This window comes from Tupaia chinensis, unplaced genomic scaffold, assembly GCF_000334495.1.
Source record: "Tupaia chinensis unplaced genomic scaffold, TupChi_1.0 Scaffold000318_1, whole genome shotgun sequence".
NCBI lineage: Eukaryota > Metazoa > Chordata > Mammalia > Scandentia > Tupaiidae > Tupaia > Tupaia belangeri.
This window is the reverse complement of record NW_006159811.1, coordinates 5,731,662-5,749,754: the sequence shown is the minus strand read 5'-3', so window position 1 is coordinate 5,749,754 and position 18,093 is coordinate 5,731,662. Positions and strand designations below refer to the sequence as shown.

Sequence of the window (18,093 nt, the reverse complement as noted above, 5' to 3'; positions counted from 1 at the left end):
GTGATTTCTCGCTTTCTGTCTCTAATGTCTCTCTCTGTCTGTCTGGCGAGCGCACGCGCCCTACAGTGAAAATCTCTCAAAAAAAAAAAAAACTAAAAATTAATTAAATAAATGAATATGTAAAAAAATTATCTTGAGAGTAAAAGTTAAAATAGGCTCCCCTTACATCCTTCCATGGAGAGCAAGAGAAACAAGGAACTGAAGCTTCTAGGAACTGCAGCTGTTTCGCATGGAGTAGTACAACTAGCAGAAAGTCCTGGCAGGTACTACCAGCTGAAAAGTGGGTCATAAAATATGGGAGTGAAGGGAACCAGCAGTTAGCGTAATGGCTATGTCGCTGGACTCCTATGTAATCGACCGCGGTTCACGTCCCGGACCTAGTGGCTCAAAACTCACGCTGGGTGCGCGTGAGTGCGTGCCCAAAATCCCGAGAGGAGAATGGAGGAGAAGGCATTGCGGCATGACCATCCCCTCTGGGGGTTGATTTCTCACTTTCTGTCTCTATGTCTCTCTCTGTCTGTCTGGTGAGCACACGCGCCCTATAGCGAAAACCTCCCCCCCCCCAAAAAAAGGGAGTGAAAGGTCAGAAGATGGCATGGGGGTTGGGTCACTGGAATCCCACATGACTGAGTGTGGTTTGAGTCCCAGACCTGGCAGCTTGCTTTCTCACTTTATCTCTCTCTCTGGTGCCCTTAAGCAAATTTAAAAATAATAATAAATAAAATTAAATAAATAATTCTCCTAAAAAAGGAGTGAGAATGAGGAAGAAAGTGGACAGGTTTGAGCAGCAAGATGGTGACAGAAGCATATATATTGAATAGAATAGGAGAGTTATTTTAATGACTGGATAAAGGTAGACATTTAGGGAATGGAAAGATTGCATCGTTTCTCTTTGTCACAGTTCTTGTGGTTCGTCTTGTTTTCCCTAAGGGTGCAAATCATGCCTGTTACTGAATAACGCCTGATGTATGGAGCGGTGCTAGATGCAAAATCCAGGCTTAATAACACCTTGATAGGAAAAATGCAGCAGAAGCAGACTTTTATAAACTTCTTTTTATATCTGAATATATTTGATCAGCTATCAAAGTACTTCTGGACTTAATTTATACCCCCAACACACTCCTTTTTCCTCTGTGTGCTTTTTCAGCACTAAATATTCCCTGAAAGGAAAATAGAAATCTAAGCAAAGCGCCCCTGAGAAGTCTTCCCTATTTGTTCCAATTTTAAGGATACGTCATTGATTAACAACTTAAAACCATGCCAACTAGTCTTTTACTTAATTCCCACCCAGTTTATTCCTCAAATGATCAACATTTTGCTCCTACTTTTTCATGGCTAGGTTTTACTTAAATGTGAAATGCAGAATCTTCCAGACCTTTGCTTTGAAAGTCAATAAAAATTTCCCTACCATTTCATTCCAAAAGCATTTGGCAGGTAAACTCTGTTATCATATTCTTGTGTATAAAGATCCTTAGCTTAGTCTAATGGTGTTTTGCCAAGTAAACAATTTACAATCTATTCTTTCCACTGGAAAGTCCCTTTTTCAAACTGAAAACTTTCACAATAAAAAAGTTATTGGTCAGAGAAGCCCTAAGTTCTTCTTAGCAGTATTATTTGGTGTTTGCAACTTTTAGAGTCATTATTCATATGACCAGGTTGATGATACCAATGTATCAAATTTACAATAGAAAATATAGGACAAAGTAGTTCTGTCAACAGCCCCATTGACTGCCCCAACTCTCGTTTTCCTGTTCTTTCCCTCATCTCTAAAAATCACTGGTCCCTCTGCATGGACCTCTCCAGATCCTTACTTTTTATCTGTCAGCCTTATTCACACACCACAAATGTGTCCCTTAGTCTTGATTCTTCTTATCAACCTCCCTTGCTGGCTTTTCTCATTTCTTTGCAGACTCTCTTCACTGTCCACATGCTTCCTCTTTCTTCTCAAGTGTCTTAATTAGTGGACTTCCCTTTTCCCACCCCAACTCAAAAACAAGCCAAGAGATAGGATTGGCACACTTCTCACTAGAGCTTCTAGACTGAGCATCTTAGAATAATCTCATTGTCTCTGCCCATATAGGATCCACCTCCCAACATTCCAATGGTGTTAGCCATCAGTCTCCAGTCCCGTGCCTTCTAAATGTCAAGCTCACTGTTATCACTCCTACTGCATTCCCTACTACCCCGTTTATGGAGCACAAGATTAAAGTTGACCATTCAGCCAACATCCTGGCCTCTAGTTTCTCAGACCTTTTCTTCTCTTTCTATCCATTTCCCTGAGTACCTCCCTATCACACACATACAGTCTTGCCTCTGAGGTTTATATTGATTGTTGACTAGGTCTAAGATCTTGTAATGGCCAGATAAATGAACTGGGCTAAGTGAGAGTGACGTTATAAACTGGCTTAATATTTATTTTTATACGTTGCCTTTGACTTAAGTGCCTTTGAGCTCTTTCAGTCTTCCCCATCCTTGAATGAAATTTCAGGCAAATCCTAAGCTTTTTCTAGTTATTCCCAGGTGATAATAAATAGGTTCGTCTTTGATTTAGTAAAAAGTTAAATCTAAACCAAAATTTTACTCTTAGTTCATTCCAATATATTTCTCCCTTCACCCTTCAATTTGGGCTACTTCCTTTTATCTCCTCTAGGTGTTGGTTAATTAATCAGTTACTCTGTTCCCTAGGGAAGGTGAGTGGGTGAAAGGAAAAGTAGAAGTCTCATGACACTGGTGTGAGTGAAATCTCTATGTTGTATATCCATATTCTGGATCTTTTTCTCTTCAGTGCTTTTGTAGGTTTTTAGGAGACTCGTCAACATTCCTTTAATGAGGGAAGTCTCCTCCTGATGGCCAGACATCTTTACCTGGACCCCAAGTTGTCTGAGACCTTGTTTGAAATGTAGGTGGAGGACTCCGCAACTTCGCAGCTTGTGAATTCTGTGAGTCAGAATTACCTTCATAAGCACCCCACCGATATCTGTCCCTGTACATTCCACAGCAGAAGTTGGAGCAGTAGCCTTAATGGCAGATGGAGCTGCACCTGGGTCCAAGAAACATTTTACAAGGATACAAGGAACAGAGTCCAAGGGCAGCTCAAGATAGCAAGCCCACTCAGGGCCAGTCCCCTGAAACCATTCTGCTCTCTTAGGCCTCTAAGTATCATCCAGTCATTAAAATAGCCACATAGGTAAATCTAAAATTTTCTAGTAGTCACATTTAATTTTAATAATATATCCAAAATATTTAACTTCAAGAGATAAGCAATATAAAAACTTAAAATTTATTTTTTGGTTGTTTTGCAAAGGGCATTCGTTTTGCCAGATAGAGGGAGAAAGTACTCTTCAACAAGGTGTGGTCACACAATACCATCTCTTCCATCCATCCAACCTGATGGGGTTTGGGCATGCACATACATGTGCCTGCTGTGTTTTTCAAGCTGCTGGACTGGGTCGGCCATATGGGATCCAGCGCCCTTAACCATTAGCTTTCTTTTTTTTAAAGGTCTTGAAATTCAGTTTTATTTTACACGTACAGCATATCTTAATTCAGTTGCTAAATTTCCAATGGTTAAAGTGAAGCAGGTCCAACTTAAATGAAAAAGTTTTGTTTAGCAGAAGGTAGTTACACTGCTTTAGTTTTTACATTTAAATGAACTAAAATAAAGATTCAAATTTAGTTTCTTAGATGATGCTAGACATTTTCCAGGTTCTCAATAGCTGCATGTGGCTACCGTACTGCATAGTACAGATACGTACCCTAAGGCTTGGTGGAGTGCCAAATCTAAAAGTGATGAAGATCTGGCTTATATCAAAGTGAGATATAGAAGAAACTACATGGTTGCTTTTAGCAGCATATACTGAAATGAAATGTCAAAAAGATGACTTAAAGGTAGAACATATAAATGAAAAGAAAAAAAGAGTTGAAGAATTTGAAAATTTGCAGCCTGGCTATTTTGTAAAGAATGAAGGAGCACTTTCAGGACAGAAAACTGTCCTTCTCTGGTCAAACTTTAAAATAAATAAATAAATAAATAAAAATAATAATTCTAAAAAAATTTTTAAAAAGACATTGGTTAAAAATCAGACAATAAAAAGTAAATAAAAGTCTCATAAATAAATGAGGGTGACTTTTAAAAATAAAGATAATCTTAACATAGCCAATGAAAGACTTTATCATTTCCACTAGAGGACTGTGGGAAATAAGAGTTTATAATCTGAAAGAATTTGTGGTATCATTAGCCCAGTTAGAGATAAGTAAAATTGTACATGACAATAGTTAATCAGGAAGACATAGAAAAAGAAAACTTTACTGACTTATTGCAAGTTCTTGTAAGATCATAGCACTGTACTGTGCATAAAGAAATAAGCCCTCAAAAAAAGCAAAAACAGAACAATTGTAAAGAGATGTTTAAAAGTGAAGACATGATAATCAGTGACTTGGGGACCAGCAGGTGGTATGGCTCTTGAGATGCTGGACTCCCACATGGCCAACCATGGTTTGAGTGCCAGACCTGGCAGCATGCTTTCTCACTCTCCCTCTCTCTCTGTCTCTCTCTCTGGTCAAATTGAATAATAATAAATAAAATTAAATAAATAATTTTTTAAAAAGTTAGTGATTTGGTGATTTATAGTCTTTAGAAAGTTCTTGATTTTTGCCTTCTTTAAATTCATTACTTGTCTACTTGTAACATTTTGGAATTTTCCTCTATTGTTTAGTTATATCTTATTATACAATAAGTAATGGTTATAATAAACATAAAAATTGAAATCTGTGGACACAATTGTATCAAATAGTTGGTGAATTTGTACTTAACCCTGCTTGTGTGTAAAATAGTTTAATCTGTATTTTTAGTCTTTTAGTTGGGAAATATAATCCTGACATTCAATGTTTTTATTGATATGTTTTTTTGTGTATTCTGTCTATCTCCCTGTGATTTTCTTAGTGTAGTGTCTTCTTAAGTATTTCCTGAAGAGATGGTTTAGTTTTGGCAAATTCTTTCAGCATTTGTTTATTTTGTTTAAAGGAAAGATTTTATCTTTCCTTCCCATTTGAAGAATAATCTTGCTGGGTACAGTATTTTTGGCTGAAACTGTTTTTCTTTCAGCATTTTAAATATGTCTTTCCATTCTTTTCTTGCATGCATGGTTTCAGTTGAGAGATCCAATATTAGTCTAATAGGGTAATCTTTGTAAGTAACTTGACATTTCTCTCTTGCCACTAAAAATATTGTCTTTGTCTTCGATTTTCACCAATTTGGCTATGATATGCCTTGGAGAGGATCTTTTCATGTTATGTCTATTTGGTGTCCTCTATTTCTTGATTTGGATGTCTGAATGCCTCTCTAAATTTGGAAAGTTTTGAGTTAATATATCATGAAAGATGTTTTCTATGCCTTTACCTGTCTTTTCACCTTCTAGAATACCTATTATACCAATATTTGGACATTTAATTATGTCTAAGATTTCTTGTATGTTGTTCTGATTTTTCATGGATACTCTTCTATTCTTTTCAGTTGACTGAACTAAATCAAAGGTTTTTTCTTCAGGGTTAAAGATGTTTTCCTTATGTATAATCTAATCTGCTATTGATACATTCAAGAGAGGTTTTGATTTCCTGCATCATATTCTTCATCTCCAGAAATTCTGATTATTTTCAGTGTGTCTATCTCTTTATAGAGTTCCTCTTTCAAGTCATAGGAGGATTTTCTCATCTCCTGAAATTGGCTGTTTTTTCTTGCATCTCATTGAGTTTTGTTACAATGAATATTCTGAATTATTTTTCTGACATTTCTGTGATTTCTTGTGTTTTATCCATTGTTGGTGAAGAGTTATTATGTTCCCTTGTGTGAGAGGCACAGTGCAGAAAGCTTAGAAACATTGCCCCAGGCAGGTGGTCAAGGTCAATGTTGTCAGTGGTAAATCATTTCATAGCAAATATTCTTGGAAATGATGTGATGAAAATGGTTCTTTACATCTGTAGTCTTCTTTCTATAAACCAAAAACCCAAGTCTAACCATGAAAAAAATCCCATATGAAGGACATTCTACAACATATCTTAGTATTTTTCAAAACTGTCAAGGTCAAGGAAACAAGGAAAGTTTAATACATTGTCACATTCAAGAGAAGCCTAAGTGCATGTGACAAGTGTAATGTGGCATCCTGAATGGAATTCTGGAATAGAAAATGAGGCTAAGGTTTTTTAAAAAAAGAAGAAAAAGGAATTCTGAATAAATTATGGAATGAAGCTAGTAATAAAGCATCAATTTTGGTTCATTAATTGTCATATTAATGCAAGATGTTAATAATGAGAAAACTGTGTATGGAATTTATAGGAATTCTCTGTACCCAGATTGTCCTAAAAGAAGCTTATTGAACCAGCCATGGTGATGTGAGGAGTAGGGGCGCTGCTGCACAATACTGGGGGTCACATGGGATGGCACCAGGTTCACATCCTAGCTCTACCTGAATGTGCTGCCTGCACCCACAAATACACACATGGCTTAAAGACTCTATTGAAGATACCCACCACCTTGGGAGAGAAAAAAAAATTAAGTTTATTAAAAATAAAAAAGTGAAGACCAGCAGGTGGTGTGGACGTTAAGGCAGCTGGATCCCACTCTGCTTCAAGTCCTGAATCCAGTGGCTTGAAACACACTGGGTGCATTGTGTGCATGCCCAAGGTTCCAGGAAGAGAATGGAGGAGAAAGGACTGTGGCATGGCCATTTCTACTTGGGGTGGGGGGTCATTTCTCACTTTCCCCCTCTTTGTTTTTCTTTGTTATGTCTGGTGAGCACACATGCCCTGTGGCAAATATTTTTAAAAATTAAAAAATGTAAAAAGTGAAGCAATGCTGTTTACTCTAGCATAGGCCCTTAATACATTATTTTAAAAATAAATATAGGAACCGTATTTTCAACCTTGTAATAATGTCCTTGAGTTCATGCCATGGAATTTTCTTACAAGTAAGATTATTTTAGGATAACTTTCTTTTGGTGCCTTAGTAATTGAATGCCCAAATATCTTTCTACTCATTTCTCCTCCCCTCTCAAAAAGTGGGTGAATTCCTGGGTCAGACTGAATTTGAACAGACAATATCTTGATTCTTCTACTGGATTGCCCGTTCTGGTACTAACTGAAACTCATTTTATTTAATGCTATTGTTATTTGGATTTTCCTGGAAAAAATATTCTACAAAACTTCAAACCTTGAGTAGCAATAGTCAACTCTTAATAACCCAATCTGCTCCCAGCTGCAAAGTGAAACAATTTGGAAAGAAGCTTATAAACATATAAAGTATTTGTTTAATATGTTAACCACATTTTCCTGTTCATTTCTCCCTGTATTTAGATAAAAAAGTTATAAATTGACTAATAACAATTTCCATTTAGAAGGTATAATTGCTGTAACTTTTACTTTAATTACTTCTTTGATGCTAGAATGGAAATCTAGATTTTTTCAAAAGATGTTGCAAATTGAATATGGTATTATACTACCATAGATTATTGCTTCAGAGAGTTTAATTATCATTAGGAGAATGTGCAATTTTGTATTTGTAACACAAAAATGTAATTTACGGACCAGCAGTTGGCATAATGGCTATGTCTCTGGACTCCCATGTAGTCGACCACAGTTCGAGTCCCGGACCCGGTGGCTTAAACTCACACTGGGCGTGTGTGCGTGTGTGCCCAAGATCCCGAGAGGAGAATGGAGGAGAAGGGATTGCAGCGTGGCCATCCCTCTGATGGGTGATTTCTCGCTTTCTGTCTCTCTGTCTCTCTGGCACATGCATGTGCCCTATAGCAAAAACCTCTCCAAATAATAATAATAATAGAATCAGCATCTGCTATGTCCCAGGCCTTGTGCTGGCACTGGGTAAATGAAGGCATTGGGGGGGGGGGGGAGGGGGAGGCCGGGGGGGGGGTGGGGTGTAAGGGCATGACGGGTGCAGGCCGTCTTGGTGCAGGATGGCACTAATCAAGTGAATTTATGTCAGATTATGTAACTGATAGGACTGAGTGGCCTCAACAACTTAGGTATACACTTGGTACTATTTTATTTCTCCCAGTAAATACTTTCAACTCTGCTCTATTAATCCTCCTTCTTACTGGGTAGCAGGACTCCTAACGTGACCTCAGCCCTAGTGTGTAATTTGTTGTCCCTTTCAAAGATTAAAAACAGAATGTTTTTCCTTACTAAGACTCAGTTCTGTTTATTTTGAATGTCAGTCACTTGCTTGATCAAGGCTTCCATTTCCTCCCATACAACTAACCTTCCAGCTAGGAGAAGTATGGTTGGAGTATGGTTGGTTCTTCACACACATCCACTATATTTTCTTCCTTCTAGGTCCAACCTGAGAGGGTGAGAGAAAAAGATGTCTGGTTAGCCAGGCAAATTTCTGTTTGTCTTGGTGAAAACTGAGGAAGCTGATAGGCACCATCATAGATGTGATGTGGAAAGCACGTGCCCTAACAGGCTCACTGATGAGCAATTTATCCCAGATACCTTTCCTGGTGTTGGTCTCTGAGGAGACTCAGCTATATCTTCTAACTGGTGCCCTCATACTACGTTAGTTTGATATCCATAACCATTTGCCCCATGCTGCAACAGCAAGCCTGCAATGCCAAGTATCAACTATGCTTCATGGTACCGTATCTGCAGAATATGGGCATACGTTAGACTCTACCAGTCTGGAAACACACATCTCACCTGACCTGGCTAACTCTTCTCAGACCTAATTTCTGATCTTCTCCTTCTCAGGTAGGAGTAGGACAATAAACACAGTGGCAGAGAACATACTCCACTAGGAAAGGAGCTATCAGTCTCCAGACACATTCTTTTTTACCAGCAACTGTCTCATCCATCATGTTCTACCTCTTGGGCTTCAAGGAGAACTAATCAAGGTTACCTCTTGTTTACGAAGAAGTGAAAGGAGAGAAGTATGCTACTTGCCCTCAACGGCGACTAGATTACACAGTGACCCATTCCTCAGCTATGAGGTGCCTGAAACTGGCAGCTGTCAGATAGGAAATACAGAGAATCACAGTGAAATACAAGGGGTCTTTGAAAAGTTCATAAAGTCAGTCTTGTGTTCACAGATATCTATATATCAGCTGAATTTGCTATTGAAAGTAGTTAGATTAATTAAGATGTTTTGTGAATCAATAAAATCCGAGGGGGGGGTAGGAATGGAAAGCAACTATAGACACCAAAGACAGTGTGGGAGGAGGGTGGGAAATGGCAGAGGGTGAGAAATAGGAGAAAGAGCTTTTTTTTTTTTCCCTGCTCCGGCCTGTGACGCCATCACGATGGGCAAGTGGCACGGTCTTCGTACTGCCAGGAAACTCCGCAGTCACCGACGGGACCAGAAATGGCATGATAAACAGTATAAGAAAGCCCATTTGGGTACAGCCCTGAAGGCCAACCCTTTTGGAGGTGCTTCCCATGCCAAGGGGATTGTGCTGGAGAAAGTAGGGGTTGAAGCCAAACAACCGAATTCTGCCATCAGAAAGTGTGTCAGGGTCCAGCTAATCAAGAATGGCAAGAAGATCACAGCCTTTGTACCCAACGATGGTTGCTTGAACTTTATTGAGGAAAACGATGAAGTTTTGGTTGCTGGATTTGGTCGAAAAGGTCATGCTGTTGGTGACATTCCTGGAGTCCGATTTAAGGTTGTCAAAATAGCCAATGTCTCTCTCTTGGCTCTATACAAAGGCAAGAAGGAAAGACCAAGATCATAAATTTTGATGGTGAAAACACAGTAATAAATTTTCATATGATTAAAAAAAAGAAATAGTAGAAAGAAATACATAAATATGAAAAAACAAGAAATAGAAAATTATTTGTTGACGATAACATGTATAGTTAACCCACTATACAGTGTATTCTGGATGGGAAATCGCATTTTGTATGCTGTGATGATGTTCAGCAAATGAATGTAAAATAAATAAATGTTTTAAAAATTTAAAAATAAAAACAAAAAAAGTTCATGAAAATAAATGTTATGGAAAAACTATGCTAGGATTTCATTTTTTTTTGCACCAAAATAAACATGTACTTTCATTTCATTTTTGCACAACCTTTTTTTTTTTTTTCTTGAGAGGTTTTTGCTATAGGGCACATGTACTCACCAGACAGACAGAGAGAGACATAGAGACAAAAAGGGAGAAATCATCCCCCAGGGGGGATGGTCACACCACAATCCATTCTCCTCCATTCTCCTCCCGGGATCTTGGGCACACACGCACACACGCCCGGCATGAGTTTAAGTCACCAGGTCCGGGACTCAAACCACGGTCGATTATGTGGGAGTCCAGCGACATAGCCATTACGCTAACTGCTGGTCCCTTGCACAATGTTTTTGAAGTTCTCTCTTCTATGTGAAATACAGACAGGAAATAGAGCCTGTGCCATCCAATTGCAGTGGGTCTGTTCTGCAACATCTGTTAAACCTGAACATGTCTACCCTATGATCCAGCAATCTGACTCCTAGGCATATACTTGACAAAACGAGTGCATATGTACCCCAAAAGGTGCAACAGTCTTCATAGCAATATTTTTCATAATAGCCCCTAAGTGGAAAGACATAGAAATGTAGTAGAATTGCTAAATTGTGGTGTTCACACAAAGGAATACTTTGCAGCAAAGAAACAAACTCCTGCCTATACAACATAGATGAAAAATTCACAATTATAGTATTAAAGGCAAAAAGCCAAAAATATGAAAAATACAGAATGTATGCTGTCATGTAGCTGCAGTTCAAAAGGAGGTGACACTCATTGATGGAACTCGATGTCAAGATAATGATCACCTTCAGGGAGGAGTGTGTATGATGCTGAGAGAATGGGGTGCTGCTAATGTCAAATTTTTGATCCAAGTAAGTTCGTTGAGCTCTGCACTTAAAATCTATGCAATTTTCTGTGAATCACACATCAATAGAAAATAGTTGGTAGCTAGTATATGAAGATCATACCCAAAGAAGCTGATTTAACATGTGTGGCTTCATAGGGGTTAGTGCAAACATACCCCCTGGTGAAGCATAAAGATTCATTTAGAGCAAATGTCTATTTTGTTTTCAAATCCAAGTGTTCTTTACATGTATAAAAAAGGGATGAGAACTGTCAATGCATAGACTCCATTAGCGGAAGGACTTCTCAAGAAGATGCCAGTTTTATATCAAAGTCTTCAGATGCCTCAAAGAGCGAGTCAGTGAAGTCTAATAATAGCTCATTGTTTTCATGTGCTGCAGGGAACCAAGGTCGGAATTCATCCTGGCAAAGTGAAAACACCTCTCTTTTTTATGAACGATATTTTAAATTTCATTTGAAGTTTCAACATTGAAGATACAATTTTTGCAATTATAATATTTTGGTTTAATGTACATAGGTATGGTATTTTATTGCAAACAGCTTTTAAATAGTACTATTTTTATAGGTCTGTAAAATATATTGGTCTATTGTTATACCCATATAATAAAACCAATATATTACATGGTTAATAAATTCCAAAAACGATCATTTTAATTATTTTAACCCCACTTCTCAAAGGTAAAATTAAATGATTTGTTACATAAAAACTGATATTAAGTTATATGGTCTCTCTATCCATGACAAATAGCTGAATCATCTAGCTAACCATTCCTTGGTGTTGGCAAGTCATCACCACCACTCCTTCCCTCTCTACTCCAGACAGAATGAATCACTCAAAGCTGTAGGTTATGCTAAATGTGCCTGGGGTGAGGGTGGTGGAAAGACATTCAAATATCCATGGCCTATTTGTGGGATGAGTTCATCTGGTGTGGCAGGATAGAGAAGGACCAAGGGGAGGGAAGGAGGTGAGGCTGGAAAGCACATGGTATGCAATCTTCCAAAATCTGACCCCAGCCAAAATGTTGGAAGTTTATCCTCTAGTTAATGGAAAATCTCTAACAAGTTTCTGCAAGAAGGAGTGACAATATAATTTCCATTTATGCTTTCAGCAAAATAATTCTGACAACTGTAAGGAACGGCTTGGCAAGGGCAAAGACTAGAAGCAAGATGAGTTGGTTTAGCTCAGCAAGTGTAATCTGTATGTTTGCAAAAAACATAAGAAAACTGTGGAATAGATGAATTTAAGAGACTTTCTGAGGTAAAAGGAAGATTTTGTGACCGATAAGTAATGGGATTAATTGATAAAGAAAGTGTAATTCACCTAGCTAGGTCCTGGCATGTAGTATGTATCCAATAAATATTAATTTCCCTACCTCTTAAAAGTGCATAAGCTTTACAACTATTGTGTTTGTTTGTTTGTTTGTTTCTTAGTTGCTGGTGTAACTATGTTTCTACTCTTTTTTTTGGAGAGGTTTGTTTTTGTTTTTTTTTTTTGCTCTAGGGTGCGTGTACTTGCCAGAAAGACAGAGAGACAGAGAGACAGAAAGTGAGAAATCACTCCCCCAGGGTGGAAGGCCATGCCGCAATCCCTTCTCCTCCATTCTCCTCTCAGGATCTTGGGCATGCATGCACACATGCCCGGCATGAGTTTAAGCCACCAGGTCCAGGACTCGAACTGCAGTCAACTACATGGGAGTCCAGCGACATAGCCATTATGCCAACTGCTGGTCCCTATTTTTTTTTTTAAGTAAAATGTTTTTATCTGGCAAAAAGTTTAAATACAGAGGAAATTGGTACAAGCACTTTGGTGCTAGGGCTGACAGGTGACTTGGTGGTTAAGAGTGCTGGACTCCCACATGCCCAACTGTGGTTTGAGTCCCAGACCTGGCGGCTGCTTTCTCTCTCTCTCTCACACTCTATCCTTCTTTGGTCAAATTGAAATAAATAAATGAATAAATAAATAAATGAAGTTAAATAAAATAATTAAAGGAAAACTTTTGGTGGTATTTGGCAAAATTTGGTAATGTTGAGTAAAGTTGAAGATACTCATAACCTAGGATGCTGCAAGTCTAATTTTGGCTATAACCCTTAGAGAAACTCTCGCAAATGAGAGCTTTATGCATGAGATGTTCACTGCAGCATGGTTCATAATTGCAGAAAACTGGAACCAACCAAAATGTCTATCAAGAGGAAAATCAAGTGAATTACAGAATACTTATATAGCAGCATGCTATACAGCATTTATCAGTATGGATAAATCCTAAAAATAAGTAAAATAAAAACAGTTCTAGATGGAAGCAGAATACCATTTAAATAAAGGTTTAAAATCTGTTAAGTAATACTATCTAATAAATAAAGGAAGAAGTGCTGAACAGAAGGGGTGCACAGGTCTTAATTATATTTATGACATTTAGGTTTTTTTAAAGAACTTAAGCAAGTATGGAATAATGTTAGAATTTGATAGAAGGGTATACACTGGTGTGCAAAACACAATTAGTCTTATTCTTATGTCTGAAACCTTTTTAAAATAATATTATTTATTTATTAGTTCTGATTTTCAAGCCTCCAGGTCTGGGACTTGAACCACGACCAGCTATGTGGGAACCCAGCACCTTAACCACCATGTTGCCTGCTGGCCCCCTGTCTGAAACATTTTTTAATAAAATAAAAAGAAAAATGCAGAATGGTCAACTGTATATTGTTCTCTCAGTTCCAGGATAATATTGTGCCCAGTCCACGCTAAAGGCTTCAGGACAGAGACTGGGTCACATCTGTAACCTTGAATGAGCTTTACAGAAAGGTGTGGAATTGGGCTTTCTCTGCTTCCAAATGCAGTCTTCAAACCATCCGTTATCTTTATAGAAACAGTAACCACTTGTGCACTAGATGGGGAAATTCTGAGCAATGGGTTCTGCTTTTGGCTCTGCTCTTGAGCAACTCATTTTACTCTGGCTCCCGATTCTTTCACCTCTAGAGATCTAATCAAAATCTAAGGGTTATCTAAAATGACAGTCTGAATCTTATAACAAATCTTAAAAACAATACAAAGGGACCAGCAGGTGGCCTGGAAACTAAGGTGTTGGATCCCACGGTTCAAGTTTCAGACCTGGCAGCTTGGGGGGAAAAAAAATCACATGCCAGATACATGTGCACGTGCCCAGAATTCCAAGAGGAGATTGGAGGAGGAGGAATTGCAGCATGGCTATCCCCTGTGGGGGGGGTGACTTCTCACTTTCTGTCTCTCTGGCAAACTCATGAACCCTAAAAAAAAAGAAAGAAAGAAAAAAGCAATCCAGACACAGTTGTGCATACCTATGGTCACACTGCTAGGGAGGCTGAGGCAGGAAGATTGCTAATAGCAAGATTCGGACCAGAAAAACAAAAACACCCTTCCAGGCACATGCAGACGATACTAGGGTGCCAACCACATATTACTATGTGCCAGAGACTCTGCTAAGCACTTTAATGAAGAGGATTAAGTAAGATAATGTATTTGTGCCTGTTATTATCCCCAATCTACACATAAAAAAAAATAAAACAAACAAAAAAAATGAGGCTTAAAGAGGCTAAATAACTTGCCAAAGACACACCAAAAGAGCAGGGATTTTTTTGTTTTTTGAAGGTTTTTGCCATAGGGTGTGTGCGGTTGCCAGAGACACAGTGAGAGGGAAAGTGAGAAATCACACCCCCTGGGGGTGGGGCTGACTACACCACATCCCTTCTCCTCCACTCTCCTCCTAGGATTTTGGGTATGCACACACACACACACACACACACACACACACCTGGCATGATTTTCAAGCCACCAGGTCTGGAACTTGAACCGTGGTCAGCCATGTGGAAGTCCAGTGCCTTAATCACTACACCTGCTGGCCCCTACAGCAGGGATTTTTAACCCAGATACATCTATCACTTTGATCACAAATCCCATGCACAGTCTTTTTCTTTTTTAATTTTTTAAAAATTTTAATTTGACCAGCAAGAAAGAAAGAGAAATTGAGAAAGCAAGCCACCAGGTCTGAGACTCAAACTGTGGTCATATTATCCCCAATCTACACATAAAAAAAAATAAAACAAACAAAAAAAATGAGGCTTAAAGAGGCTAAATAACTTGCCAAAGACACACCAAAAGAGCAGGGATTTTTTTGTTTTTTGAAGGTTTTTGCCATAGGGTGTGTGCGGTTGCCAGAGACACAGTGAGAGGGAAAGTGAGAAATCACACCCCCTGGGGGTGGGGCTGACTACACCACATCCCTTCTCCTCCACTCTCCTCCTAGGATTTTGGGTATGCACACACACACACACACACACACACACACACCTGGCATGATTTTCAAGCCACCAGGTCTGGAACTTGAACCGTGGTCAGCCATGTGGAAGTCCAGTGCCTTAATCACTACACCTGCTGGCCCCTACAGCAGGGATTTTTAACCCAGATACATCTATCACTTTGATCACAAATCCCATGCACAGTCTTTTTCTTTTTTAATTTTTTAAAAATTTTAATTTGACCAGCAAGAAAGAAAGAGAAATTGAGAAAGCAAGCCACCAGGTCTGAGACTCAAACTGTGGTCATCCATGTGGGGGTCGAGTCCCTTAACCGCCATGCCACCTGCTGCCCCCCACCCCATGTACAGTCTTAATCAGACCCAAGGACTCTTGCTAGGTTAGATTCAAAGTGCTAGTATTTCTCCTAATATCCTTCAATGGGTCATTTAATTTATTCTGCAAACAGAGACACCAGAGTAAAATGGGATGCTGCTAATTACTCCAGAGTCAAAGAAATTTACCTGAACTGTCCCAGGCAAACCCGACTTGTGGTCATCACAGTTCTGACTCTAGCAAACACATTCCAGCAGCCTTTCCAGGGATATCATACAAGCACATTTTCTAGCAGTAAAAAAAGCAGATTCATTTAGATTCCCAATCTAAGATTCTGTTTTCTATTAGCACCAGGGTCGTCTTCACCCAGCTGGCAGAAATAGGTGGCTGAAATGTGCCTTTCAATGACTCTGGACACAAGAGGTGCTCCAGAGTCTTTATTGCCCTGTTCACGCTCTGGAGCATAGACTTCCTTCCTCCCTTGAAGAAGCAGTTAGAAAAAAATCCTGTCTGCAAAGAATTAGATCCTGGAAACTTTTAATACAAACATGGGGTGATATTGCCCTCTGGTGTTTCCAAGGAGGCAGCGAACAATAGCCCAGACTTGGTTAAGACAAAGGTGGAGGCCAGGAAAAACAGAACACTAGACCTGACCAAAAAACTGGTTTAATACATTGTCCTATTTAATCCTTGCAACAACTTTGCAAAGTCCATTTTTTATATTTCTCATTTTTATAGATAAGTGCTTAGAGAGATGGGGTAATTGATTGAAGGTCACAAAGCGAGAAAATGGATTCAAATTTGAAACCAAATCTACCTAGCATTAAAGTCTATGATCTTTCCTTACATCATTCTGTAGGCATATAAAAACTTGGGATGATGAAAATGTTCTTGGGATGATGAACATGAGTCATACATTGGTAATAGTTGTACACATGGTGACTGTACTAAAAGCCACTTCGCAATTTATAATGGCTATAACAATGAATTTAAATGTTATGTGAGTTTTATCTCAAAATTACATGTAAAATTTTAAAAAAAAATTGGTTACAGTAGAAAAGGAACAAAAGATCAGAGTATCATATAAAGGCTAATAGTCTTTCCTAGAATTATTTTGATCTTTGTATGTGTGTCCATAACATTTGGAAATTGCCGATTTAAAGTAGAAAGATCAGAAGGAGGCAGCTAACCAAAAAAGAAAAAAAAAAAGTCTTCAAATATTCCAAATACCATTTATTGAATACCCATTTTATGCCAGAAATGAAACAGGGTGGGTTGACTTATAGAGAGACCTCAGTGTGGTTATGTGCCACATAATTGATGTTTGGGTCAATGATGGAACACATACTCAATTTTGGTCCCTTAGGATTGGAAAGGCTATCGCCAGGTAACCTAGGTGTGTAGTAATGCCGTCCAGTTTGAATAAGTACACCCATGCTGTTTGCACAAAGCCACCTAACTACATATTTCTCAGAATGTATGCCTGTTAAGCGACACATGACTATACCTTAAAACGAAGTGTATGTACCCATACTTGTGTTTTTCCTATATCCTTTTTTTAAAAAAAAAACTCAGTTTTCCTCATCGCTCTTTCTCTTTCTTGTTTCTGAGCCTCATACTTGCTTTTCCTGACTGATTTTCTTATTTAGTATTACAGGCAAGTGTTTAGCTCTCGGATTTCTCTGTCCACACCTTTGTATTATGTGATAAACAATCTGAGAGCTAAGACTGTTTATTAATTTTTAAATATTTCAAATCTCGATAACCCTTCTCACAGTGTTCCATTAAGAACAGACCCTCAGGTGTTTGCAGAATTTGGACTAGAATAGATGTCAGCTACTGTCCTTGATGAGATTTTAATGCCAAAATGTTCATGTCTTCTTCCAACTTGATAACAACTCACTGCATCTTCTGGCAGAGCAAATGCACCATGGTAAAGGTCTAACAGCCTGGCAAGATCCCAGTCCTCCCAACTCACTTCTTCATACTGGTGAAAGCATAACGCAACACACCCTGGAGCTGGGTCGTGGGTTGGAGGCATCTTCTCTGTCCATATTTCAAGAGTGGCGGCTATGGGGCAGTGTTCTGCCATGCTGGTTTCCATCTTCCTTCATTTCCCAATCCCCCGCCCTATATTTGGTAATTATTCGGTTCTGCCCTAGCACCATCTACCCTCTCATTCAATTGCTCCCTTAAATAGAACCTTTCTGCTTTTTCCCTTCCCTAAAAGGCTTTCACTGGTCCTGACTCTGGCATGTCCTCTGTTTTCAGGGAAATGTGACTAACCTCCTGACCTCTAATTCTGCTACAGACCAGCTGTCTTCCCACAGGCCATATATTAACCCTATTTAAGCAACTCTTTAAATTCCTGGCATGCTCAGTCAGCAGCAGCACTAGCAGCAGCACCATCTGCTGGGAGTTTAACCCCTGGTGCCCTGGACTTCAATGGCAGAGGTAGGTTAGAGACCCCACCTCACACATGTGGCTGGGTATGAGTCACACTCTTGGTTTGCTCCTCTGTAATTCCACTCATCTAAGTGTTAGCAAAGTAAGTTTTGATAAAGAAAAGGAAAAGTCCTAGTATATTTATGTTTCATAGATAAATCTGTATATCATAGCAAAATAT

General features: G+C 38.8%; 1 pseudogene; it reads left to right on the top strand.

The window, feature by feature from the left end:
• The first annotated feature begins 9,305 nt into the window (after positions 1-9,305).
• Positions 9,306-9,760, top strand: LOC102501827 (40S ribosomal protein S23 pseudogene; annotated as a pseudogene).
• Positions 9,761-18,093: the final 8,333 nt, after the last annotated feature.